We start from the raw sequence: 26221 nt of genomic DNA on the forward strand, positions 1-26221 counted from the left end.
ACTACAGATGTTCTCTCCCGCTGAGTCCCAAGCGCGGTTGGTCCGGAGACGTTTGCATCATCGCAGCGTTATAGCGTTCTGTGCTATTACCTGCATTCATAGAAAAAGCGTCTTTGCTGGCCAGGGATGTTGGTCGGCGAGGTTGTAATCTCAAAAGTGTGCTTTAACAGTAGGGGATGCGATTGTCCAACGGGGAGAGGCGTTTTGGTCGACATTATTTTGTTCTGCTCTGTATCTCTTGAATGATGTATTGAGGTGATGTCCCAGTGCCAGAGTTCAGTTCCCCTGTACCACTGCATGTGAGGGTTAAATGAGATAATACGTGTAAATGAGTATCCTATATACTGTGACTGTGGTCTTGGCATTGAGCTAAATGCCTTGCATACCTTTTTCCATTTGACACTCATAACAACCTTGTGAAATAGCTATTTATTATCTTTTATTTTTAAAGATAAGAAAAACAGAGGCTTTAAACAGGGCAAAGTAATTTCCCCTGGGGTAACATAGCTGGCAATTCATAGAAAATGAGATGCAAATTCAGATCTGTCTTATTCCAGATGCCCTAAGTCTCCATTTAGCTCTTTACACCACTTCTCTGCACAGTGTGAGCATCTTGCCAAAGTTCACTAAACTCCCCAGAGGCGGTAGCTCTGATTTTTACCTTTAGTGACCCTCAGGCTCATGCACATAAGAGACTGGGGCTCTTAGCAAATGCTTATGACAAATATCCTGGTCCACAGACAGAGTGCGATTTGCCAGAATAAAATACAATAACCTCAAGTTTCTCAAATTGCTCTTTTCCTTGTTGCCAGGGAAACATCCCTGCCTTCTACCTACTGAAAAACCATTACAATGCACTCATCTTCATCTTTCCGACATTGGCGCCTCATGTCAGATGTTGTCTTTAACACTGATGAATCAATCCCAGTGGGCGACACTTTCCCTTCCTTTTGCTTCTAGATTTATATCCCGTTGGCCACTTCCTTTCATCTCGGTGATTGTATCTGACCTAGGCAATGACTTTCTTCTTTTTTAAAAAATATATTTTTATTGATTTCAGATAGGAAGGGAGAGAGAGAGAGAGAGAGAGAGAGAGAGAGAGAGATCAATGATGGGAGAGAATCATTGATTGGCTGCCTCCTGCACACCCCCAACTGGGGATCGAGCCCGCAACCCAGGCATGTGCCCTTGACCAGAATCGAACCTGGGACCCTTCGGTCCGCAGTCCGACGCTCTATCCACTGAGCCAAACCAGCTAGGGCTATGACTTTCTTCTTGTCAGATAGTTAGATCTTTAGGATTATGCAGGCCTTTTATTCTGTTTACTTATTAAGGAAGTGTTTCCCTATCCACTTCTTGACATTCGGCATTTGCCATTTTGTGTTGTTTTTACTTAGTGGCATTTTAGGATCCAGACACTCTGTACAGGCCCCAGCTGCCCACTCTCAGTTCAGTGTGGGCGTCTGAGACAGCTTCACAGATACGTTATGGGGACTCGGGAAATCACCATGTGCCTCAGGGTCTGTATCTGGACACAGAAAAAAATACAAGAAGAATAGGATGTTTTCCAGTTAAGGCAATGCTTGACTCTATTACCTTAAAAGAGATGTGATTCCCTACCCAGTTGTTGCCATTTTTCTTCTGCAGGCTATTTTTGTGATATGGCCCAAGAACATTTCCCCTGACTAATCAAAGCCTAAGGACCGTGTTCTACAGTACATGCGAAATGTCAGTTATAATAAAGTGACCTTAGAGGAGGCAAGCTAATTTAAGAGCGTTTACAGGTTGGAAAAGGCTATAAAGAGACCAAATGTCTATGACTTAACCAGGAAATTAAGCCATATAATACCGACAGATTACAAAAGTGAAAACCCACTCTGTGCAAAGTTCGTGCTCTGAAGACAATATTAACTCCCAGACCAGCAAAACAGCGAGTTCTTGTGACAGTCTTAGAGCACATATATTGTGCAAATAGAGGATTCGGAGGAGGGGCAGATCAGTTCAGGGGGGATTGTTAGGTTTAGAAACAGGTGGAGAATAGATATGGATTTTGAAGGGTGGAAAGGAGACGGGAGAGCATTGTGGATCTATGGAAAGGCATGATCAAAAGTCCTGGGAAGAAATGTAGCCAGCGTCCTCCAGGATACAAGTTTCATAGCGGTCCCTGTGGTTGCTATAATGGCCCTGGATGGCTTTCAAGGGTTTCATGAACCACAGAAATGGTTTGTGAAGCACTGTACATTTGTGTGCGTATGTATTTTCCTTGGGGATATGTCTGTCACTCGCAAATGTTAAAAAACATTAGTCTAATGTTTTCTGATAATGTTCTGATTGGACAATAATGCAGTTTTAATATTTATCAAGACTATTTTAGAGAACAATAAAAAGTAAAGCTTGTTACACCTTCTTCTCTTTTTGCTATTCTTTCCGTCCCCTGCTAGCGTTCCCTGAAGCTTCATTTTCACTGCTTAGCTCGTTTTCCGAGCTCAAGGCTTCAGTGATCACATCTCTGTTGATGATTTCCTTCTCTGTCTTCAGCTCCCATTCATTTCTGAGATCAATTTGGGTGGGCTGACAGCATTTTATAGTCAGTATTTCCTAAACTGAAGTTAACAGAACGGTGTCTTCCATGCCAATATCCTTATCGGTGGCACTGCCATTCTGCCAGTAATTGCAGTGGGATATTTCAATTTTCATAATTTTCATCCCCCTATCCAATCAGTAACTGTGTTTTATCAGTTCTTCCTTACTGTTATTTTTTTTTACATCTGAAATGCCTGTCCTGCGGGACTAGCGATAGTGCTCTTGGTTTGGATTGATTAACTCGTGACATGCAACAGGCTTCCCCTTCATCAGGCTGACTTTTAATATGAGTTACAGGACAGAAAGGCACTCTGCTCAAGACACGCCCGGAGAGGGGGGTCTCCAGCTTCCAGGCAGTGCCCACATGTCAGTCACACGGCACTGGGGATGCATATGGCCAGGAGACAACAGGCACAGTATGTGCATGCCACCCATGCCAGGGGCCATTGCATCTCGAGTCCTTTCACCTCTCCCCCTGGCATGGCACAGTCTACCACAGGCGCATGGGACTAGCTCCCATTCTCAGAGGCATCTCACCAACACTCACAGCTTAAAAATAATTTGACAATGAAACGGGGCCACTTGCTCTGGCAAATTGTTAGCAGCTGGTTTTCAGTCAACAATTCATTTATCTTGGGTGCAGTTGTATAAACCCCTAACAATTCCTTGAGTTAATGTTGCAGGAGGATTGGCACATGGCAAATCCTCAGATGTTCCTGAAGCTAGTGGAAGGGTCTCAGAACCAGCTGTTAACCTTTCCCTTCCTACTTTTTTATTCCCATTGGCAATGGCGTTACTTGAAATGCTGCCTATCATTGGATTATTTCACCAACCTCTTACCTACCTTCCTGCCTCTAGTCTCTACTCCCTCTAATCCAACTTTATGCCATATTACCTAATGAATGTACCTAAAGGTTTTTGTCATGTTGCTTCTCTGTTCCAGGACTGTGTAGGCGAGATGTTGGAGTGGGGGCAACCCACTCTACCTCTGCATGAGAATTTGGCATTTAGTTAGCTCTGGTTCCCTGTAACTTGATAAGGAGAGCATATGAACTATGTCACTAAGAAGCATTCCTTACACCAGAATAATGCCTGCTTGCATCTGGATTTGAAGAACTATAGATGAATTGTCAATACTGGATAGGAAGCCATAGCTTTGGCCTCCCCTTCCTAGGGCCACTCTTGTAACTGTGGGGATTTTTGAAAGCAACTAGAATGGACCCCAACATTAAAAGTATTATAATTTTTAAAATTTACTGTGAAATGGGATTTTTAAAAAATTGGCTGTTTGTGACTTTTCCTAACTTTTTATATATTTGTTGCTTCATGTGAAAAAAAACCCTCAAAACTGAAATAATAAAAAGTTCCCCTCAATGATGAGTGAAGATAAATGGACAGATCTACAAATGGCGATCGACTTTTTGGAACATGAACATGAAATCATTCACAAATCGACAAATATCATTCATTACTGCCATGATCCAACAGGTGGGAATATGATTCATTTCCCTTTTTAAAAATATGTTAGTGTAAATATAGTTTTGATGTAATGGGATTTTTGTACTATAACGTTTATTTAGGTTTTTATGGGCACAATTATGCTTATAAAGCTCAAAACAAGGAATTTCCCACGGTCCCCATTTCTTTCTTAGCCATGATTGTTTTTCGTTTCAGTGTGTTGTTATCCCTGGAAGTTATTTTGTCACATAGAAGAGAAGGATGCTGGATTACAATGTGCTTCTGGTGTCCCCACTGGCACCAGTGGCATTGCTGCACTCCAACTGGAGGTTCAGAGGGAGCTGTCCCATTGGGATAAGTTTTAGGGATAAGGCTTTCCCTTCCTGGGTTCTCACGAATAGCTCGTTAGAAGAGAATCGTCCAGGATACTTGCTTTTTAGGCAGGCTAAGGATCCAACGTTCTTGGGACGTGAGGCTAAGAACCAGAGAGAAGGGGCTGTGCTCTCCTGAGACCGAACCCCATTATGTCAGTCAGTAAAGGAGGAAGGGCCTCAGGAAGGGGCCTGGGGGTCACTGACACGGGCTGAGTGTGTAGGACTTCTAGGGCAGTGATGGCGAACCTTTTGAGCTCGGCGTGTCAGCATTTTGAAAAACCCTAACTTAACTCTGGTGCCGTGTCACATACAGAAATTTTTTGATATTTGCAACCATAGAAAAACAAAGATTTATATTTTTGATATTTATTTTATATATTTAAATGCCATTTAACAAAGAAAAATCAACCCAAAAAATGAGTTCGCGTGTCACCTCTGACACACGTGTCATAGGTTCGCCATCACTGTTCTAGGGTGATGCCAACCAGGGTTACAGAACAATAGCAGCAAGAATACGTTTCTGACGTTCTCCAGACTGTCCCAGGACCAGCTCTGGGAAGGCAAGATGTAGCTACGCCAGAGAAGCAGTAACGACTCAGCAGAGCACGGGACTTCGAGGGCTTCTTCTCACCAGACGCTGCCCATTGTGCTGTTGGCAAAACAGTGAATTACTACCAGTGATTTAGTGTCCAAGGTGTAACCTGAGGAACTTGTCAAAAGCGTAGTTTACCAAGAGATTCTGGTTTATTAGATTTGAAGTGAAGGCCAGGGAATGTGCATGTAAAAAAATGGTTCAGGTGATTGCGATACAAAGATCCTGGGAAAACACAGTTGTCCTGCAAATGTCTTCTTAACTTCTGTTACTGCTTTTATATCGACCTTAGGCTGAAACTGACAACTAAGACTGCCTCATGCCACATGACTTAGAGCGTGCTTTTATCATGAATGTTCGAATGAAGATCTTTCGAGGTTAGACTGCAGCTTAGCTGATATTTATGTCTAGTTGGTGATCTGGTTTACATTATTTTATAGAAATAGATGTCCCTTTCCTTAAATGATAGATCAGGACCTGCAGGTAGAACCCGCTGGGAAGACTTGTGAACCCCTTTCTTCACTGCACAGGCTTCCTCGGGGCACGGGGATTCTCCAGACGGAGAGGAGGGCAGCAGGGTGGTCCTGCCCTCTCCTCCGAGGGCTTCTTAAGCAACATTCCTTGGGATCAGAAAGCTTTAGGAAAACAAAAACAAATTCTCACAGAAATCCCAGAGCCCCTAGGTGAGCCTGTGTGTAACAGCATGCTGCAAACCTCAAAGTCTAGAATCGGTGTTTTAAGAAAAACGTGAGGGCATTAAACCTACAGTATTTTTTTTTACCTTTCTTTGACATTAATCAGAATAAAAGTTATATTTTCCCATTCCTATCAGCTTAGAGATCTGCTAGTTATCCAGAATTACTATAATATTCTACCAAGGAGCTATAAAAAATTATTGGCATTGAGGAATGGTGGTGGGAGCTGTTGGCAAATGTATCTCTGTACTCCCTTTAACTATTTATCAGTTATCTCTCTCTCTACCTATCTATCTATGTTTGTATCTTTTGCTCTCTCAATGACTTGCTTTGTTAGTATTCTCTGTGTGTTCCTTTGGGCTTTTAGGGGGTATGAGAAAAGCTAAAACGTGTGCAAAAGAGAAGTAATTAGCCTGTAATTTGAGGTGGTAAATACATTTTGTTTTTTGCCCTGGCCGAGTAGTTCAGTTGGTTAGAGCTTTGTCCTGATACACCACAGTTATGGGTTTGATCCCTGGTCAGGGCACATACAAGAATCAACCAATGGATTATGAATAGGTGGAACAACAAATCTCTCTCTCTCTCTCTCTTTCTCTCTCTCTCTCTCTCTCTCCCCCAGAATTGACAAATAAAATAAAAACATTTTGTTTTGCCCTTGGGCCACTTGGAACAGAAACCATACTCAGTGATTGACTTGCTTTCCCACAGTTTTGTGCTTCAGCCGTCCCCAGGGAGGCAGTGTGCATGGGGAAGGTGTGTGTGCTCACATCCTGAGGTCAGGGCTCCCACACCTCTGAGCTTCAGGTTCTCATCTGTAGAATGTGGAGAATCCTTGTACTCAACTTTCAGCCTTGTGATGCGGCTTGAATGTAGTCCAGATAAGGACAATCTTTGGAATAAGTTTTCATAATTATTAACTTGCTGTGATTATTATTTAGGCCATGGCTAAAAAAATGAACAGCTATTTATTGTAGGTGAGAGAAAATGATACGAACACTGGTCAAATGGACTGCAAGAGATTGTATAACTGGGATATGCAATGTGGGTGGACAAGCCTGGGAATTCCAAGTAGCTTAGACCTCCAGAAAATTGCCCTGGGCTGCTAACACCTAAGGGCTATGCTTCCTCCTTGTGGCTCTTTTAAGGACGAAGCTTTTCTCATTTCCCAATTCATCCTAAAATAAACAGAGAAGGACTCTACCTGATAAAATCTAGGCTACTTTGTGTTACTAATCTTGGGTTTAGCCAAATGAACAGACTATTAGCAAATCATGATTCAACGTCAAACTACTTAGAAAACACTCTATTTTTAAGTCAGATAGCCAGTTGGTAAGGACGTTGTTAGGGAGATAGAAGCATTGAATGGTGTTTGGAGATGATTTTTTTAATTTCACAGAGGAGGGAGAGTTAAAGCAAAGCAAACTGTCAGGTGAGGATTCAGGGGGCTTTGTAACAACACAGTATTTATCTGCAAGGCATGAGAAGGGGACCAGGGGTCTAAGCACTAAGACAACATTTTATTACAAATGAAACTTTTGATGTGAATTTATTTTTCTTTTGCTATTAATACATGTTTTTAAAAACATTTAACTTCAGAGAAGAAAATGGAAATTGATATATTAATATGAAACTACTAATAGTTATCATTAGTTTGTGGTATCATGAAATTTTTGGTTTCTGTGGTTGGCCTGAATTCTCAAAAAATTAGCATGTAAGTTTTAAGTTAGGGATACTATGTTAACATAAAAAAAAAAGAATCAAACCTGTAAAGAATTGTTGTGAGTTTATTTGAGCCAAACTTTCGACAGTTGCCAGGAAGCAGGACCTCAACGTATTGGAATAATGCTCCGGAGAATGGCAGTTTTGTACCTTGTTTTATACATTATAATCAAAGGAGGAGAAGTAAGTGGGTTACATGAACTCCAATGGTGATAGCTTAGGGGGGAAGCAAAGCGGGTTGCGGGGGAACCTCTGGGCTTGGATAAAAAGTAAAATGATAGACAGACTGCCAAAACATACTTCTTTTACTTAGGTGGGTGCAGGATAGTAAACAGTCAGCAACTAACTCAATAACAATGAGGGGATTTGTGGTCTCCGTAGAGCGGTGCCTGTGCTTTGAGGGGTCCTGGAAAAGGAAGTTACTCCAAATTTGCCTGAAAGCTGTCACAGTGAAGGGAAACATCTACAATGGATGAAAAAGCAGTGGCTTTTGTGGAAATAATGTGTGGGCAATAACTGTTGGGATAAACAAATAAGAAACAATGAAAAGTGGGGGCAGTAACCAAAGTCCTAGTTCAAAATAATGTTACAAAGCATATAAGTAACATTATTTTTTTTTTGAAATATGGATTACTAGGAAACCTGGGAAGTGTGTTATTTAATAAATATAGGTATTTGAAAGTTGTGATTTTAGAGTCACGATCTGGATTCTACAAGTCATTCATCAAAGCAAATATTCCTGTGGCCCTTCAGTATCTTTTATTCGGTTTTTAGGAAAACTTGGTAAAGACCTTGAGTGGAGCACACCTTTAATAAATAGACTGATTATTGGTGTTATTGACTTAGTGTACAAATCATCAAAAGAAAACAAATCCTGTCTCAGAGAACTTTAAAGCAAATCTCTCAAAACAATATTGCAGCCCCCCTCTTCCTCGGCGCTGCCTGCGGAGGTGGCAGCCCTCTCCTACTCGGCATCATGGCTGCTCTTAGACCCCTCGTGAAACCCAAGATGGTCAAAAAGAGGACCGAGAAGTTCATCCGGCACCAGTCAGACCGATATGTCACAATTGAGCGGAACTGGCGGAAACCCAGAGGCGTTGACAATAGGGTGCGTAGAAGAGTCAAGGGCCAGACCTTGATGCCCAACATTGGTTATGGGAGCAACAAGAAGACAAAGCACATGCTGCCCGGTGGCTTTCGGAAGTTCCTGGTCCATAACGTCAAGGAGCTTGAAGTGCTGCTGATGAGCAATAAATCTCACTGTGCTGAGACGGCTCGCAACGTCTCCTCAAAGAACCGCAAAGCCGTTGTGGAAAGAGCAGCCCAGCTGGCCATCAGAGTCACCAATCCCAATGCCAGGCTGCACAGCGAAGAAAATGAATAGACAGATTGTGTACACATTGTATTTGTGTTACTAAAATCATAAAATTCTGCCATCTTGGGAAAAAAACACAAAACAATATTGCAGCAGGGTACATACTTGTAAGCCACGCCTGAAAACAGGCGGGGTATAGCAAGTCTTGTCCCTGGTTTTTGTCGCATTAGGTGCCATTAGAACTGATTTGGGAAACACGGGGCCAAAGAACTCAGATGGGGAGAGCGCAGTGCCAAAAAGTGTGTGTTTGCTATTCCTTGGCATCGTCACGGTTGCCAGCCCCTCTCACTTGCTGTCTCAGGAGTCGCAGGGTTTTGTCAGGAATCGGGGCTGTTAGCCACTGTGAGAACACCTCAAGGGTTGGAAGCTCAAAATTGGGCAATGTTTTTTGAGTCCCGAAAATTCCTTTTTAATGAAAAGAAAACTTCATCAAGGATTCTAACAAGAATGTTATATAGGAAGACTAGCTATGAATTTTTACTTTCTCTAGTTCAAGTTCAGTTCAATATTTAACCACACCAGAGGGTATGAAGGAGGGAGCTGGAGAATCAAACACTGTGAAGTCTTATGAGAAAAGTGAGCACACAGCAATGCTGCTAAATAATAGATTTAACAGAATTTCAAATAAGTATAGGCCAGGATGGAAAACCCTCAGTAGCACCTCAGAAGTCATCAAAATTCCCCTCGTATACTCTCCTTGTTCCTAAGCCTCCTCAAGAGGTGTAAGGAAAAAATGTTTAATGCATCTAAAAATATTCATGTCACACATTTAACTTATATTTTTCCTTTTTTTTTCAAGGACTGTTTCTAGTGAAAAAAAAATTTTACTGAGAAGGAATAAATGAAGAAGCACAAAATTATGTATGGACGCTGCATAAAATGTTTTCATCTATAAAATACAAATGAAGCTTAGATTATGTTGTTATCTCTTGCTGCACAACAAATTATTTCAAAACTTGGCCACTTAAAACAACAGTTCTTTTGAGGTTTCAGTAATGCAGGAGCAGCTTAGCTGGGTTGCTCTGGCGCAGGTCACTCACGAGATCCCGGCCAAGCTCTCACCTGGGGTCACAGTCCTGGCAAGGTCTGTGCGGGCCGAAGCCTCTGCCCCCAGCTCACTCCCAGGGGCCTCATCACATGGACCTCTCCACAGGGATGTTCACGGCGTGGCGGCTTGTGACTCCAGAGGGAGAGAACAGGCAACGAGAGAACAGGAAAGGCCGAGCGTATTACTCTATCGTGTATTCGCCAAAGTGGCATTCTCTCAGTCCTGCCTCATCCACTGGCCATGCTTACTTTTGAAATAAAGCCACTTCTGACTTTGTCAAGCACTCACAGACCCTAAGTGCAAGAACCCATTAGTGAGATGGTAGGACGCTAGCAGAGCGTTTCAGAGGAAGCGTCAGGTGGTGTGCTGGAACACTGTGGAAGGAGACTGCACAGGGGCGGGGATTACATAGTCAGACCTGCAGATATTCTTTAAACCAGCCCAATGTGAGATTCTCAGTATTTTCTGCATTGGTAGATTAGTAATGAGTAGATTTGATAAAGACCTGTTTTTCCTTATCACATTGTACTTCAAGATGCCATATGGATTGGGCTGTAGAATATGGGTCGGTGAACTGTAGATATTTTTTGGCCTGAGTCTCTTAAAGGTAGAGATGTAGAAGGGCAAACAAGACACAAGGAGACTGGCTGCGAACTGCAAGGCACATTTGGATATCTTTGTGGGTTCGGGAGGTTCTGGTGTGCTGTGCAAAGGAACGTCTGAATGAATCTGCGTGGGTAGAAACAGCACCAGAAGCAGCAGCCCCAGACTGAGCCTGGCCACCATCCCCATGCCCATGTTGGTCACCGCACCTTGGCTCTGGCCGGCCACTTGGTGTGCTGGAGGATTTTGGGCTCTTGCATGGTGCAGGGGAAATAACTAGCAGGGTCTTAAATCAGGAGGCATCATCATGGCAGTGATGTGGCATGACCCGCCCACCTGTCCTCACCACTGCCCACCCCCAATCAAATAATTTGTTTTCAAAACAAAATATTTCAGTTATTTAGAGGGCTTGGACCCCTATCCTATATAAGAAAAGGCTAATATGCAAATCAACTGAATGGCAGAATGACCAGTCGCTATGACACACACTGACCACCAGAGGGCAGACGCTCAACTCAGGAGCTGCCTCTGGTGGTCACTGTGCTCCCACAGGGGGAGTGCTGCTCAGCCAGAAGCCGGACTCAGGGCTGGCAAGTGCAGTGGCAGTGGCGGGAGCCTCTCCCGCCTCTGTGGAGTGCTAAGGATGTCCGACTGACGACTTAGGCCCGCTCTAAGCCATTAGTCGGACATCTCCTGAGGGCTCCCAGACTGCGAGAGGGTGCAGGCCGGGCTGAGGGATCCCCCAAGTGCATGAATTTCATGCACCAGGCCTCTAGTTTATATATATAAAACCCTAATATGCAAATAGACTAAACAGCAGAAGAACCGAACAACTGAACAACCGGTTGCTATCGCATGCACTGACCACCAGGGGGCACATGCGGAACATGGCGGGCATCAGCAGCAGGCGGCAGAGTGCGGAACATGGCAGGTATCGGCTGCAGCAGGATGGTGGAGCAGGTGAGCCAGGGTGTCAGACCAAGGCAGGGTGCCGGTCACTGTCATCAGGGCGAGCTCTGGTGGTTACTGAAAATTCTTGGCTCCTGCACCCCGCGGTCCTGCTCAGCGCTCACACCTGCTGCCAGCCCCGCTCACACCCACTGCCGGTGCTGGAGCCACCGCTTGCACCTGCTGCTGACACCCAGCGCCAGCCCCGATCGCTTGGCGCCATCAGTGGGTGTGAGCAGTGGCTGCGAGCCCCGTTCGCCCCTCAGGACTTCTCCACCCGCCCCGCTCCTGAGGGGCGATCAGGGTCCGTAGCTACCCCTCACACCCGCTGCCAGTGATGGCCCTGCTCGCACCCACTGTTGGCACCAGAGCCGCCTCTTGCACCCACTGCCGGTGTTGGTCCCGCTCACACCCGCTGCCGGCGCCCAGTGCCAGTCCCGATTGCTCAGCGCTGTCAGCAGGTGTGAGCGGCAGCTGCTGGCCCTGATCGCCCCTGAGAGCTTCTCCACCTCCCCCTGTTCCTGAGGGGCCATCGGCAGTAGCTGCCGCTTGCACCTGCTGCTGGCACGGCCCCAATTGTTCCGCACTGTCGGTGTATGGGCGTGGCAGCGGCGGCGGGAGCGGGGCTGCTGGCAGAGAGGGACCGGGGCCATGGCAGGAGGGGTCAGGTGGGGACGCAGAGGATGGGCCGAGACCCGTCCCTGTGCCCACCACAGCCTCTCGGCCCACAGTTCCTTTCAAGGTGCACGAATTCATGCACTGGGCCCCTAGTAGTGTGTATTAGTAGGTATAATTGACATAAAATAATAATGATTTCAGGGGTTGCTAGTCCTCCACCCATTTTTCCCATGTGTCAAAATACTTGGTCTTGTGTGAAGTACCAGGAAGCGCAGGTGCAGGGAGGCACAGGGGTTTCCTTGTTAAGACCCCTTTTCTCTGCAGCACAACTCCCTGGTGCTTTCTCTGCAACTCTCTGCTATCGCCTCACTAATGGGTTCTTGCACTTAAGGTCTTGGAGTACACTGGCCAAAGTCAGAGGTGGCTTTTCTGGAAAAGAACCATCATTTTAAAAGTAAGCACTAGAACTGAGGTTTCAGAACAAGACACTCAGATCAATCGGTGTGTTGTTTTATGCCCCTTTAATCTATGCCCTGAACAAAAGGTAACACCATTCGCATATTATTACAAGGTGTTTTAGCTTTCTGCTTGTTGACATTTTTTTCTCCCCTCCTCCTCTTCTTCCTTGTCCTTCTTCTTTTTAGATATCTGATAAGAAATCAATATCTCCTCTAGCTTTGGAGGAGTGAACACAGGAATTTTACCTAAAACAGATACTGTTTTTGTTTGTTTGTTTTGTGTTTTTTTTTTTAAAAGAAGCTGTTTTGACCATTTTTATAATCTCCTTTGGAGCAGAAATGTGGACTGTAGTGAGATCCAGTTATATACAACTTTACTTCATTTCATTTCTTAGCAGCATCAAACAGCAAGCCGGGGCATTGGGAGGCTGGGTGAAAAGGGGAAGGGATTAAGAAGTACAAACTGGTAGTCACAAAATAGACATGGGGATGTAAAGTATAGCAAAGGAATATAGTCAATAATATTGTAACAACTATGTATGGTGCCAGGTGGGTATTAGAATTCTTGGGGAGAATAAAAAAAAAAAAGAAAGAAAGAAAAACAGCAAACTGGCCAGGTTGAGAACATGGCCAGATTTCTTATGGAAACTTGTTAAGAAGTAAATGTGTACTGGATACAGCACATGGAACTTATTTTTGGGAAAGGCTCATCTAGATCTTGTTGACACCTACTTTAACAGCTACCAGACACAATTGACTAATTCCATTTGCTTTTTCTCCAGAGGAGAAAAATATCAATCCTAAAATGAAGATTAGGGGACTTCAAATCGAAGGAAAATTGGCCAAGGGACCACCATATAATGTCTCCTCTGTCCATCTGTACTGCATATGACAGTATCCATGGCAATTTCTTTTCTTTAAATTTATCTTTATTGTTGAAAGTATTCAGATGTCGCCCTTTTTTCCCATTGACCCCCTCCTCCCCTACCCGGACCCCTCTCCCCAGGCCCTCACCAAACTATTGTCTGTATCCTTGGGCTATACATATATGCCTATAAGTTCCCCGGTTAATCTCTCCCCATCCACCCACACACCCACTCCCACCTTCCCTCTGAGATTTGTCAGTCAATTCTATGCTCTATGTCTCTGAATCTAATTTGGTCATCAGATTATTTTGTTCATTAGATTCCACAATGAGTGAGATTATGTGATACTTGTCTTTCTCTGACTGGCTTATTTCACTTTGCATAATGCTCTCCAGGACCTTCCATGCTGTCTCAAAGATCCTTCTTTTTTGCTGCTGCACAGTATTCCGTGGTGTATATAAAAAGGGAGCCCACTGTATGGGAGAACGTATTTGCCAACAATACATCTGATAAAGGGCTAATATCAAAGACATATAAGGGACTCATACAACTTAACAAAAGGAAGACAGACATCCAATTACAAAGTAGGCAAAGGACCTGAATAGACACTTCTCCAAAGTGGACATACAGATGGCCCAGAGACATGAAAAAATGCTCAAAGTCACATGTAAGAAACTTCACCTTTTCACTTTGGAAGTGATTTGTTATTTTTTTATTATTATTAGAAAGGTTAAAATAGATGGGCGTGATGAGCAGGGTTTAAAGGCTGAAAACGCTGCTCCTCAGCCCAGCACATCCATTGTCCGGGGAAGGAGCAAGTCCCTCAGACTCTCTGATAAGCCTCAGTTTCTTCATATTTGAGCTATAAGGATGATAATAGCACTTAGTGATGGGTTGTCCCATGAATTAAATGAAAACATTTTGTATATTTTCTAATATAAATTATTTATCCAAATAAATAGAATTGCTATTATTTTCATCACTATATTAAGTTTTTTTTAAAAATATCCTCGTGAAGTGATGATTTCCAGAGGCCCCAAAATCCAACTTAGATGTGGAAATCATCTGGTCTAAGCATGTCTGCTTTTTTTTTTCTACTGCTATTAAAGAAGAGTTCATTTTCACACTTAAAAAACAATGCTCTGTTACTGTTTAGGAATATAATTTCTGTGGCTAACTCTTGCAACAACTCCCTAAATATAAAGTTGTGTGCAGCATGACCAAAGGAGATATGCCAAGACACATATGACCTCAAGGAATTTAAACTACACATACTGGTACAATTAAAATACACCCTTTTTTTGGACTTAAAGAGGCCAGTGAGGGCGGGGGAAGGAAAGTAGGTGCTCCAGTCAGGGTGGGGGTGACATCTGCCATGGGTCCTGTTTCCTGAGAAGATTTCTGTCCACACAAGTCACGGTCTTGTCCTGTTACTTCATTCTACTCGTGCTCAGTCTACTTCATTCCTAGATATCTTATATTACTCGTCAATCCTATATAATAAAAGGCTAATATGCAAATCAACCAAATGTCAGAACAACTGGTCACTATGATGCGCACTGACCACCAGGGGGCAGATGCTCAACGCAGGAGCTGCCCACTGGAGGTCAGTGCACTCCCACCGGGGGAGCACCACTCAGCCAGAAGCCCGGCTCACAGCTGGCAAGTGCAGCCGCAGTGGCAGAAGCCTCTCCCACCTCCGCAGCAGCGCTAAGGATGTCTGACTGACAGCTTAGGCCTGCTCCTGAGGGACCCCCCCAGAGTGCATAAATTTCGTGCACTGGGCCTCTAATACATTATAATAAGGGGAAAATAAGAAATAGTGAATGAAAAATATCTAGCAACTCAATCATATTAGAATTCTAGCTCGCCCCAACCCAGCAGTGCCCACCCTCTGGGTGCACAGACCTCAGTGGACATATCGGTCTCCACGCACATGCTTGCTTGGAGGAGGGGTGCAGCAGCACTGGTCAGCACACTGATCTCAAGGTAAATGTCTGACTGCTTCATGGAGACTGTCGATACCAAATCCCACTCAATGTACCATTTCTTAACTCTCATTTTTCAAGTCTTAGACTTGATCTTAGTGTGACTAAATCAGATGCTGCCCTGCCCTCTGCAGGTGTGCCAAGGCAATAGGACATTCCCAGAAGAGCAGCCAGGGAAACAGCATGAAATTCATGCTGTGAGAGTCCCCTGTGTCAGCTCTATGGGGCCGACCCTAACAGCAAGGACAATGGCAGCAGCTAACACACATATAGCACAGTAGACATAGACAAAGCTCTTTTCAGCATGAATTAGTTTACCTAACTTTAACAATCATAGTTAAAAATGGTAAACCACGTGGTGAAAGCTAAGATTCAGAGAGGTTATATGGTATGCCCAAGATCTTTGACTTCAAATTCTGTATCCATTTCCAGGAAGAATGTCTGTGGTTTGCATGGCAGTTGGATGAGGAGAGAAAGAATTCCAGGTTCTCCACTAAAATAAAATAAGAGAGGTCTTATTTTATTACTAGCGGCCCAGGGAGCAGGCCTAAGCCAGCAGTCGGACATCCTTAGCACTGCCGCAGAGGCGGGAGAGGCTCCCACAACCACTGCTGTGCTCTTGCGGCTTCTGGCTGAGCGGTGCTCCCCTGTGGGAGTGTACTGACCACCAGGGGCAGCTCCTGCGTTGAGTGTCTGCCCCCCTGGGGGTCAGTGTGCATCATAGTGACCAGTTGTTCCACCATTCGGTCGATTTGCATATTAGCCTTTTATTATATAGGATGAAGGAGTTAAGAAAGTAAAGAATATCACAAAAATATCCGGCCCATCAATGTCACTGACTTGGAGCCAGCAATATAGAAGGGAGTAAAGCTCTGCCCGCCCATCAGTGCTCCCCAGGCACCAGGCCAGTGCGCTGCTAGAAATCCATGCAGGAAAGTCTAGGGAGAGACACGTCCATCATTTCACCCCGAACTACTGCAAATAATTTCCAAAAGCTAGTTAAATGTTTGGCTATGAAAATAACAATCTATCTCTATAGCTAGAATCTGCAATGAAATGCTTGTTTAAGCACATACTTCTTTTCTCAATACCTTCAGCATGTCAGGGCAGCCTGTTTTTTAACTTATAGAGGTTGCATCATTTAATGTTTTTCCTTGAATACCCTTAGGGTTTCTTCTCAGAAATATGGTTGTTAGCTTTTCCACTGAACTTTGCTCTTTATTTCGAAAGAGACCCAGCATTTGGAACATTTCTGTCTCAAAAAAAGAAAACAACAAAAGAAAAACACACACGCCACTATTGGAAAGGCCAGGCGCTGCTGCTATAATCCAGCAGAGTTTAATGGCAATCTTTGATTGGTTATTCCAGTTTAGTAACCAGCTATGAAGAAAAAAGTCAGTTATTCAGCGGCCCATTTCCAAATGTACCAACAGACCCCCAAGCATTTAGAAGACTGTCAATCCCCATGTTAGACTTTGCAACTCTGTGACATTCTCGAGGAGATTGCCTTGTTAGATAAGACTTGTTGCAATCCTTAGAAAGTAATGTGCTGTGCATGCAATGCCGAAGACAGTAGGAAAATATGCTCCTTGTAGAATATTCATTAATCGACTCATTGATAATTTTGATATGGGACATTGGATGGGCAAACCAAAACCCAGAAAATTCTAGGACACTTAAAATTCCCTTCCTAAGTATTAGTAAGGAATTTTCTAATTGCCTCATGGAGGTTTATGAGAAATGGTTTTCAAAATGTTAGTAATAACTATTTTAACCTTTCTAATAAAAAATAATAAATCGCTTTCAAGATGAAAAGGTAAAGTTTTATCAAAGAAAGTTGAGATAATGGCAGGAAAATTGTCCAGGACTTTGTAATCATATCTATCTGGCATCTTCACAAGGAAAAAATCTTTATACTGAGGCTTCTTCATGGTGAAGTTAATTGTTCAATGTTTTCTGAGCCTTTTGGGTTTTAAACATCGTATGTTTCCTCTAGGCTGCATAGTTTCACTGGAGCACTCTTTCTACTCCCATGGAAAAAGTCTCTCCTGTCACTTAAGCAGAGACAGATATTCTCTTATAAAAAGAGAGACAGAATAGCCACTCAATTGCATATCAGAGCTGGAAAGCCATTTCTAAAACATCTAGTCTATTGGTTATCAATCTGTATGTGACCCTTGTTATCTGAGGGACACAACACATTCCTGACACATGCGTATGCCCTGTTGAGAACCATGCCACTGGAAATGGGGTGCCGTCTCACTCAAGCCAGTAGCATTTCCAGATAGCCACAAAATGCAGTCAGCCTAGCATGGGACACCAGAGCCCACGGAGCCCAAGCAGGGTGAATAGGGCATCCATGGAGCCCAGCGCCACGTGTCTAAGCCAGAGCCAGACAAGAAAGCAGTATTCGATGTCGGCAGCAGCCCAGGCTGGGGTGTCAGAACCTCATCCATGTTGGGGTCGGGGCCTGAATTGTAACACTGAAGCCAGGTGAAGTGAAGGGGCACCTGGGAGGCAGAGTACACAGTATCACAGCTCAAAGGGGGCTGTGAGAGCATCCACAGGGGATTAGGAGCAGTGACACCCCCCCATATCAATGAGCACACCAAGTCCTGGTTTTTAAATATTATTTTCTGCTAAATGGAGTTGGGCTTCTTAGAAAAAAATAGCTGATTCTATGTTGGGGCAAGAGATTGAAGATGAATCTGGAATATTTTGTGATTCAAGAAACTAAATGCTAAAAAATAAAATGAAAGGTTGGAAAGGAAAGAAGGGAAGGAAGGAAGGAAGGAAGGAAGGAAGGAAGGAAGGAAGGAAGGAAGGAAGGAAGGAAGGAAGGAAGGGAGGGAGGAAGGAAATGATAGGAAGATGTCAAAAGGACACAGAAGTTAGCTTGAAGGAACTCCCACTATCTAAATCTGGGAATTGAGCATTGAACTAAATAATGATAGGAATAGATTATTATTCACTGAATACAATAGGAGTCCATGAGCTTATAATGTTATAAATAAATGAATGAATAACCACATGCAGAGAGGATAAAGTTTTCTTCTTGCAGTAGAATGCTAACTAATAAAGGTCAAAGAAATGATGGATTACAAACATCACCATTTGACCATCCAAGAAGTAGCAAAGGAGGCTAAAACTAGTGGATGAAATTTGCTGAGGAAAGAGAGTTTTACAGCATCTCATCACTCCTCCTCTGCCTCTCCTGTCAATTGCATTCATTACAAAGGGGATAAGACGAGCTACAGTGGACACTGTCTAACTCAAGTGACCAAAGGACACACGAGCAGCATTGGAACAAGTCACAGTCAGTGCCGCCGGATAAGGAGGCAGCACACAGGACACGCCATCTCTTCTGGGAGATCCTCACTGAAAATGCACGACCTAAATTTAATTTTGGAGACATTTCAGTACGCTTCAAAACAACTGTCTTAAACTTCGAAAGTGACAAGTCACAATTGTCGAGAGAAGGCCAGCAGGGTAGGGAGTTCTGTCTTGCTGTTAACAACCTCAACCCCAAGAGGTGGCCATGCCCAAAGCCGCTCTGTTCAGTTAGGTGTTTATAGTGATGTGTGGTGGGCAAAGTACTTGTTTGAGGAAGAGAAGCCCTGGTCTGGGAAGTAAAACCCAGAATGTACTGGCTCACATGAAACAGGTTACCGAAGGAGCAGGGTGTGGCTCTAGCCCCACAGTGAGCTGGCCCGGAACTCCCCATCTCTTCCGCTGTCTCATCCCTCCTCTCCTCTGCCTTTTGCTTCATTTTCCTAAGTCTGTTGTACACATTCTACTGGAACCATTGTAGAACCAGTTTTCAGTGAAATTCACCTGTGCAATTAGAAAAATGCCAGGAAAGATTGTGACGAGCTCAGGTTGTGTCCTGAGTCAATCACTGTGGTTGAGGCGCGGGGTCATGTCTGCACAGACTTGCGGACGGCGCGGTCTGTATCCAGCTCTGTGGCCCAGAGGTCAGACCTTGAGAAGTTATCTATTATTTCAGATGGTCACATAAGATCAAAGACTTTTTCAAAAGAAGAAAAAAAAACTATTAGCTCAAGATTTCCTTTTGTGAAATGAAACATCTTTGTTTACCTGCTACTTTGGACTTGAGTAAAGAGGTTCAAAATGAAACTTCCAAAGACACTTTTTCTCAGGACTTTGAAACGACTTTAGAGATGAATGAGTGAAAAAGTGAGCATTACACACCTTTATTTTCTTTCAAGGGTTATTGATTCTCATACAACTTTTTATCTTAAAAACTAAGGAAAACAATATTTCTGTCCTATAACCAATGGCACAATTATTTAACTAATGGTACTTATGTTTTAGTGTAAGAAGATGCAGTTATTCGTATCTTCACACACTTTGATGGATGGTGCTGCAATAACCTCTATGTTGAGTCTTTCCTCTCTTGAGTGTTTCTAGAAATCGAGTTCCCTACCACACCACTGTACAAGTTACTCCCTGGTTCATAAATCTTGCATGGCTCCCCAAATTCCTGAGTTGGACACTCAAAATTGTCCATATCTGAGTCCTGTTTGTCTGTATTTATTGCCTATTAATCACCTGTCCTGTTCTCCAGTCAAAGGTGTCACCCTAAAGTCCTGTGATGGGAAGGCACCAGCTTTGCAGCCGGTCAAACCTGGATTTGCTTTCCAGAGCTGTGCTGCATGCCCTTGAACTATGTCCAGCATGGCACGTTGCCACCTCTTCTCTTGGTCTGAATTTCTGCCAATAATCCTATTACTCAGTTTACAGATTTTGTCACAATCCCCAAACCTCTCCCCTCATTCTTACCCACTGCACCTGCGCTATCTCCACTGCCCCAGATTCTCCATCACCGAGTACTCAGGTGATTTTTTCTCCCTGGCATAGCCAAGTCAACCCAGATAAACTGGTTCCACACACTGGATGAGTCCTAGATTTTGTCTTCACAAAGTCAATCTGAAGCATAAGACCGATGGTAATGGGCTTTTTCTAGTTCTTTCCCAATGGTTAAGTGTATCATCTCTCCTTCAGGAAAAGGTTAAAGGTCTGGTTTACAAGGGGATGGCCAGGAGAAACTGTAGAAAGCACCCTAAAAGGTACCCATCTTAGGTATCTTCCTCTGCCCTGTGGTCATGAACACAGACAATAGGTATTAGCTGCAGCCAGACAATCGGCCTCGACATGCCCTGTCCCAAATTGAGAGGTGGTCATCTAAGCCAACCTTAGACAAGCCTGCTCATACTTGTAACACAAGAAACTCACTCTTCATTGCCTTCCCATACACGTAAAGATCCGCTGTACAAGTGACTCCCTGGTCTGGTAGAAAACTTGATTTCTAGAAACACTCAAGTGTTAGGGCCAAGTTTAGTGAGTGAGGTAAATGATCACTTTAGTGTAATTACAAGAGTAATTACAGCAGCCCCCTCCCCCCCTTACATCCCAAAGTCTCTCAAGTACTTGACCTTACCTCATCCTGCTCCACTTTTTACTCACAGTCACTAGGCCCCGGAGGGTCTGTATGGGGCGCACAAATATGTGCACTTAATAAAATTTTAAGTGGTAATGCTGATTCAGATGAGTTTTATATCCCAGTTTTTTATTTTTCTGTCCTTTCAATAGGACATCTCATGTTTATTCAAGCTTTTCATGTTCTTCCCCCACCCCACATACTCTTTCAAATTTACAAAGTTTCTCAGGGGAGCATAATAGAAAAGCTTGAGAATAGCCCTAGCCGGTTTTGCTTAGTGGTTATAGCGTTGGCCTGTGGACTGAAGGGTCAAGGGTTTGATTCCAGTCAAGAGCATGTTCCTGGTTTGCAGGCTCAATCCCCAGTACCAGTTGGGGTGAGTGCGGGAGGCAACCAATGGATGTTTTTCTCTCTCTGTTTCTCCCCTCCCTTTCTACTCTCCCTGAAAATCCATGGGGGGAAAATCATTGGATGAGGATTAACAAACACACACAACAACAACAACAACAACAACAAAACATTAAGAACAAATGGGCTTCACTAGATCAGCCCTAATGTGATGATGAGTCATTCCAGCAGGACACCACATGGAAAGAAGACCAGGGTTACTTTATTAAAGTTGTGATCAAAACACATTGCACTTCTAATTTGCCCAGGTGAACTTCTTTTTTTCTTTTAATCTTTATTGTTGAAAGTATTACATATGTCCCCCTTTTTCCCCACTTCTGAGGACTCTTGTAATTACACTTCACCCACACACAAAAATCTGAGTTTCCCCCTGACAAGTCCCTTAATTCAATCACATCTTCAAAGTCTCTTTTGCCATGTAAGAAACAGTGAGTGAGTAGGTGGGAAGAGATCAACCAAAGAACTTACAGGCATATATGTACAACCCATGGACACAGACAACAGTGTGGTGTAGGCCTGGGGTGGGGGGCCGGGGCGGACTAAAAGGGATCAATGGGGGGAAAAGGGAACATATGTAATACTTTCAACAATAAAGATGAAAAAAACATTTTTTTAAAAATAGAGTAAATTTCTGGTAATTTGTTACATCAGCAATAGGAAACTCATACAAGTAGTGAAATATACCTTTTTTTTTAACAGTGGAGATTTATTTTAATATTGGTAATGTTGGAATTTCCATGTATCAGGAGTTAGAATGAGGAAATATAACACTGATAATATATTTCCTCTGAAACTTCATTTAGAAGTCACTCAACTGACCAAGAGCCTCGGGCAGATGAGCCTCAGACAGGCCACAGAAGGGGCTGTGTGCCCAGGGCCTGGATGAGAGCTTCTGAGGGCATCTGAGCTGTGAAAGGGAGATGCCCACACGGCCTTCCTGAAGTCCTTGCCTTTGCACCTTAACCAGCAGCTGAGCACAGTCCCCAAATCGTGAGTGTGGGAGGCAGGAGGGACCGCCTATTGGTGGAAGAGAAAAGTTAACTGGGGAAAATAATTACCTTATAGACCAGTGGTTCTCAACCTTCCTAATGCCGCGACTCTTTAATACAGTTCCTCATGTTGTGGTGACCCCCAATTTCATTGTTACAAATTGAACATAATTAAAGCATAGTGATTAATCACAAAAACAATATGTAATTATATATGTGTTTTCTGATGGTCTTAGGTGACCCCTGTGAAAGGGTCATTAGACCCCCAAAGGGGTCGCGACCCACAGGTTGAGAACCACTGTTATAGAGTAATGTACTTAATTTGAACCCAGATTTGTTTCTCTCTCTTTCCTGTTATATGTAGTAGAAAATGACAGCAGTATGATATTGACTGCTTAAATAAACTTCTATAGTTTTTTAAATTAAAATTAAGCCAATTCGGTGGGAGGCCACTACTTTTCAGTTCCCCAAACCTGAAGGAAGCTGTGCTTTTGTTAGATGTGGCTCAGCCTCTTAGAAGTAGAGATGCTTATAGGAAATAGAAAAGCTGGGTCTGAATTACACACACACAACAACATAACATCTTAGTGCTGGCCCTTCCTGTTTGTGTGAGATGGACAGGGCACCTGTCTAACCCTCATTTTCCTTCTAAAACAGAGATGACAATATGACTGTAGCATAGGGCTGTATGGAGAATTACACGAGATAATTATGTACTAGCACACGGATAAGGGCACAGAGCCATCCTCAATCATTCCAATGAATGATTAGTGATAATTATTAGTATCTAATTGGGCAGGGGGTGTCTGTTGGATTCTGGTCCTCCTTTAGCTCCTTTTCATCTCTCGTGGCCTGTTTCTCCTTCTCCACCCCCTGGGTCCCCAGTGACTTCATTATGTCCAGCTGAAACTCCACTTTTCATTGGATGTGTTTGGAGAAACCGCCTCCTGTGTGCCCACCCTGTGCCCTTTATGTTCAAATTCTTATTTTAATCCTCCTAACAAGGCTCTGAGGAAGAGCTACACTTTTCCTAGCTTTCCACGTGACAAATCTGACACTTGGTGCTTTTAGTAACTTGGCCGGGATCGCAGAGGTAGTAAGTGACTCACCAACATCCAGACTGAGGCCAGTCAGCTTCCCGGCTCTCACGCCCACAGAGAGTTCACTTCTCACAGTGTCTGCTCCTTCACTACTCAGAACTCGGTGATCACATTCATGTTTCTTTTGAAGTAGCTTTTATAGATTTCTCTTATTACCAGAATATATTTGTTATAGCAAACTTTGAAAAGATGGATAAACATGCAGAAAGAAATCTAAATTCACCTACAATCAATCCCCCAACCCAGAAAGTTTACCTATTAGAGATTATCTTCCTTGAGATCTTCTGTTTTAAATAGCTGCATGACATGAAAGGTTCTATGCTTGTTTTAACCAAGTTGCTGCTGTTAAACAATTAAATTATTTCTCAATGTAGACTAAAAATGTGTATAGTTAAAATATTGCTCCTAATTATTTGATGTAATTCTCAGAAGTAAAAATAGACACTTCTAGGCCAAACAGAAACCATTTTTAAAGCTCTTTCATCAGTGTCATGACAAGGCCAAGCGGGCAGGATTTTAGACCGATCTGCAATGGATGGAAACTACAACCTTTGTAAATTGTATACGATATTGTGTTAAGAGATTCCTATCTCTTAGTGGAAGAAAAATGTTATTTTAGTCTTAATTTGTACAGAGATAAATTTTTCTATTTCCTAGCAATCATTTGTATTTCTTCACATGAAAATTACTAACTTATGTATCCTGCCAATTTTTCTGCTAGGATGTTCATTTTATTATAGATTTGTAGGAGCTATTTGTTAGACTATCAAACTGCTGTTTAATATGTTACAAATAGCATTTGGGGTTTGTGGTTCTCTTTTTTGTGTGACATATAAGTATTTAACCACATTAAGCAGTAAAATGCATTAAGCACGTGCAGGGGGCAACCAATGGATGTGTTTCTCTCACATGGATGTTTCTCTCTGTCTTTCCCTCTCTCTTCCACTCTCTAAAAAAATAAATCAGTGGAAAAATATCCTCGAGTGAGGAAATAAATAAATAAATAAACAAATATTCCACATGTATGTATATTCCAAAACAAGACATTGGCTTTCCCCCCTTTGACCTTTTATATAGATAGAATTACCATGATTACCCTTTTGCAATGTAGTTTTAGTTTGTGTTCAACCTTGGTTTCTGAGATTCATTCATATTGATGAATGCAGTTTATTATTTTCACTGCTACTTTAATAGTCCATGCTTTAAATATACCAAAATCTATCCAACCTATTGTTAATGAACACTGGAGTGTTTCTAGCTCTTTGCTACGTGTATCTGCTCTGTGCTTTGAATAAGAATCAGTGAAACAGGGAATGTACTTGTCCAGCTGTACTATGCAATGACAAACGATTGATATTCCCACTCGCAGGAAATGATGGTTCCTGTTATTTCATCTGAGCCAAGCTTTGTATTGCCAAATGTGTGCCCAACTGTGAGGAGTGAAATGGTGTTTCATTGTGATTTTAATTTGCATTTCACTTATTACTAGTGGGAGTAAGCATCTTTTTAATGTTCGTTGGACATCCATATTTCATCTTCTGTGAAATGCCTGTTTATGTCTTTTAGCCATCCTCTATTTTTTAATATTTATTTGTGTAAGTTCTTTATCTGGTTGCGCATATTACTCTCACTTCATGGCTTTTCCTTGTTTTTTATGATGTCTTTTGATGAGTAGAAGTATTTAATTTTAATTTGATCATATTTAGCAATCACTTTCTTTGTGATTTCCACTTTGTGTGTCGTAAAGTTCTTCATTCCTCTGATATCATAAGAACATTCTCCTATATGTGCTTCTAAACTTTTCATATTTTCTGTCTTTGCCTTGAATCTTCTATTTACCTGCAATTGCTATTTTTGTAAGGTAAGAAAACACATTTATTTGTTCATATGGAAAGATATTGTTTAAAAATAACTATTTGTTGAAAGGTCAACCCTTTCCCCAGGGACCACAGTCCTTGCTCTGTGACACGTCCTGTTTTTATAGGAGGCTGACCCCTCCCTAGCTCTGCTCTTCTCCACTGGTCTGCATTTCTCGGTCTCTGCACATTCCCACATTGTCTCTATGTATTACTATAGCTTTGGAATAAACATTTCTTTTCTCTTTCTTTATCAGCTAACAATTATTTAAGCATTACATGCATACAATTCAATTTATTATTAAATAAGAGTCAAAATTGTTCTTTATTCATTAGGAAGATAGTCTGCATTTATTCATCTTTACTGATTTTTTTTTTTTTTTTAGAAAATGATTTCCTGACCAGACGATCCTAGCTGTATAGCATCATCTGCTTTATAATTAATGTCTACTATCTCTATGGCCCAGAAACACATTGTCTCAGTCTTAGTTTCTATTAATACTGTCTCCCTTTTATTTTTGCCTCCTGCAGAGTGTTGAGCAGGAGGGCTTTCCTGGGGAGTGGGTGGTCACACACATTCTTCTGTAGCTTGTTCTGAGCAGAACGGTGACATAAGTGGACCTGACCCTTTAGGAGCAGAGCTACTGAGGAGAATGGCCATTGACAGGAAGAAAGCCCAGAACTGGGGCTGCTGAGGGAGTGGCCAGAATGGGATGCGCATGAACGGAAGTGCTGAAATGGAACCTACAGGCCTGGAAACCAGTGGAGGTGGAATTTTTCTCTGCCCTCTATTCAAGTCTTCAAGCTAAGTCTACACAAAGCCAGAGGTCTGGGGCCTAATCATGAGGGGGTTGCCTTCTCCACCTGTGGACCCTCAGGCTGCTGGTGTCCCAATGGGGCCTGACCACTGCTCCCATGACAAGGGCAAATTGGGCTCCTGTCACATGACTGATGAGAAAGCAGTGAGAAATGAAATTGTGTGTCCTACTTGATTTATTTAGTTGATTACTGATTAGGTGAGAAGAGAGGAGCAGTGTTCCTTAACATTTAAAGTTCAAGTGGTTGAATTAGGGAAATGACCA

General features: G+C 42.9%; 1 pseudogene; it reads left to right on the plus strand.

The window, feature by feature from the left end:
* Positions 1–8397: 8397 nt before the first annotated feature.
* On the plus strand, positions 8398–8859 carry LOC102431829 (annotated as a pseudogene).
* The last annotated feature ends 17362 nt before the right edge of the window (positions 8860–26221 follow it).

The sequence above is a fragment of the Myotis lucifugus genome, unplaced genomic scaffold, assembly GCF_000147115.1.
Source record: "Myotis lucifugus unplaced genomic scaffold, Myoluc2.0 scaffold_410, whole genome shotgun sequence".
In the NCBI taxonomy this organism is placed as follows: domain Eukaryota; kingdom Metazoa; phylum Chordata; class Mammalia; order Chiroptera; family Vespertilionidae; genus Myotis; species Myotis lucifugus.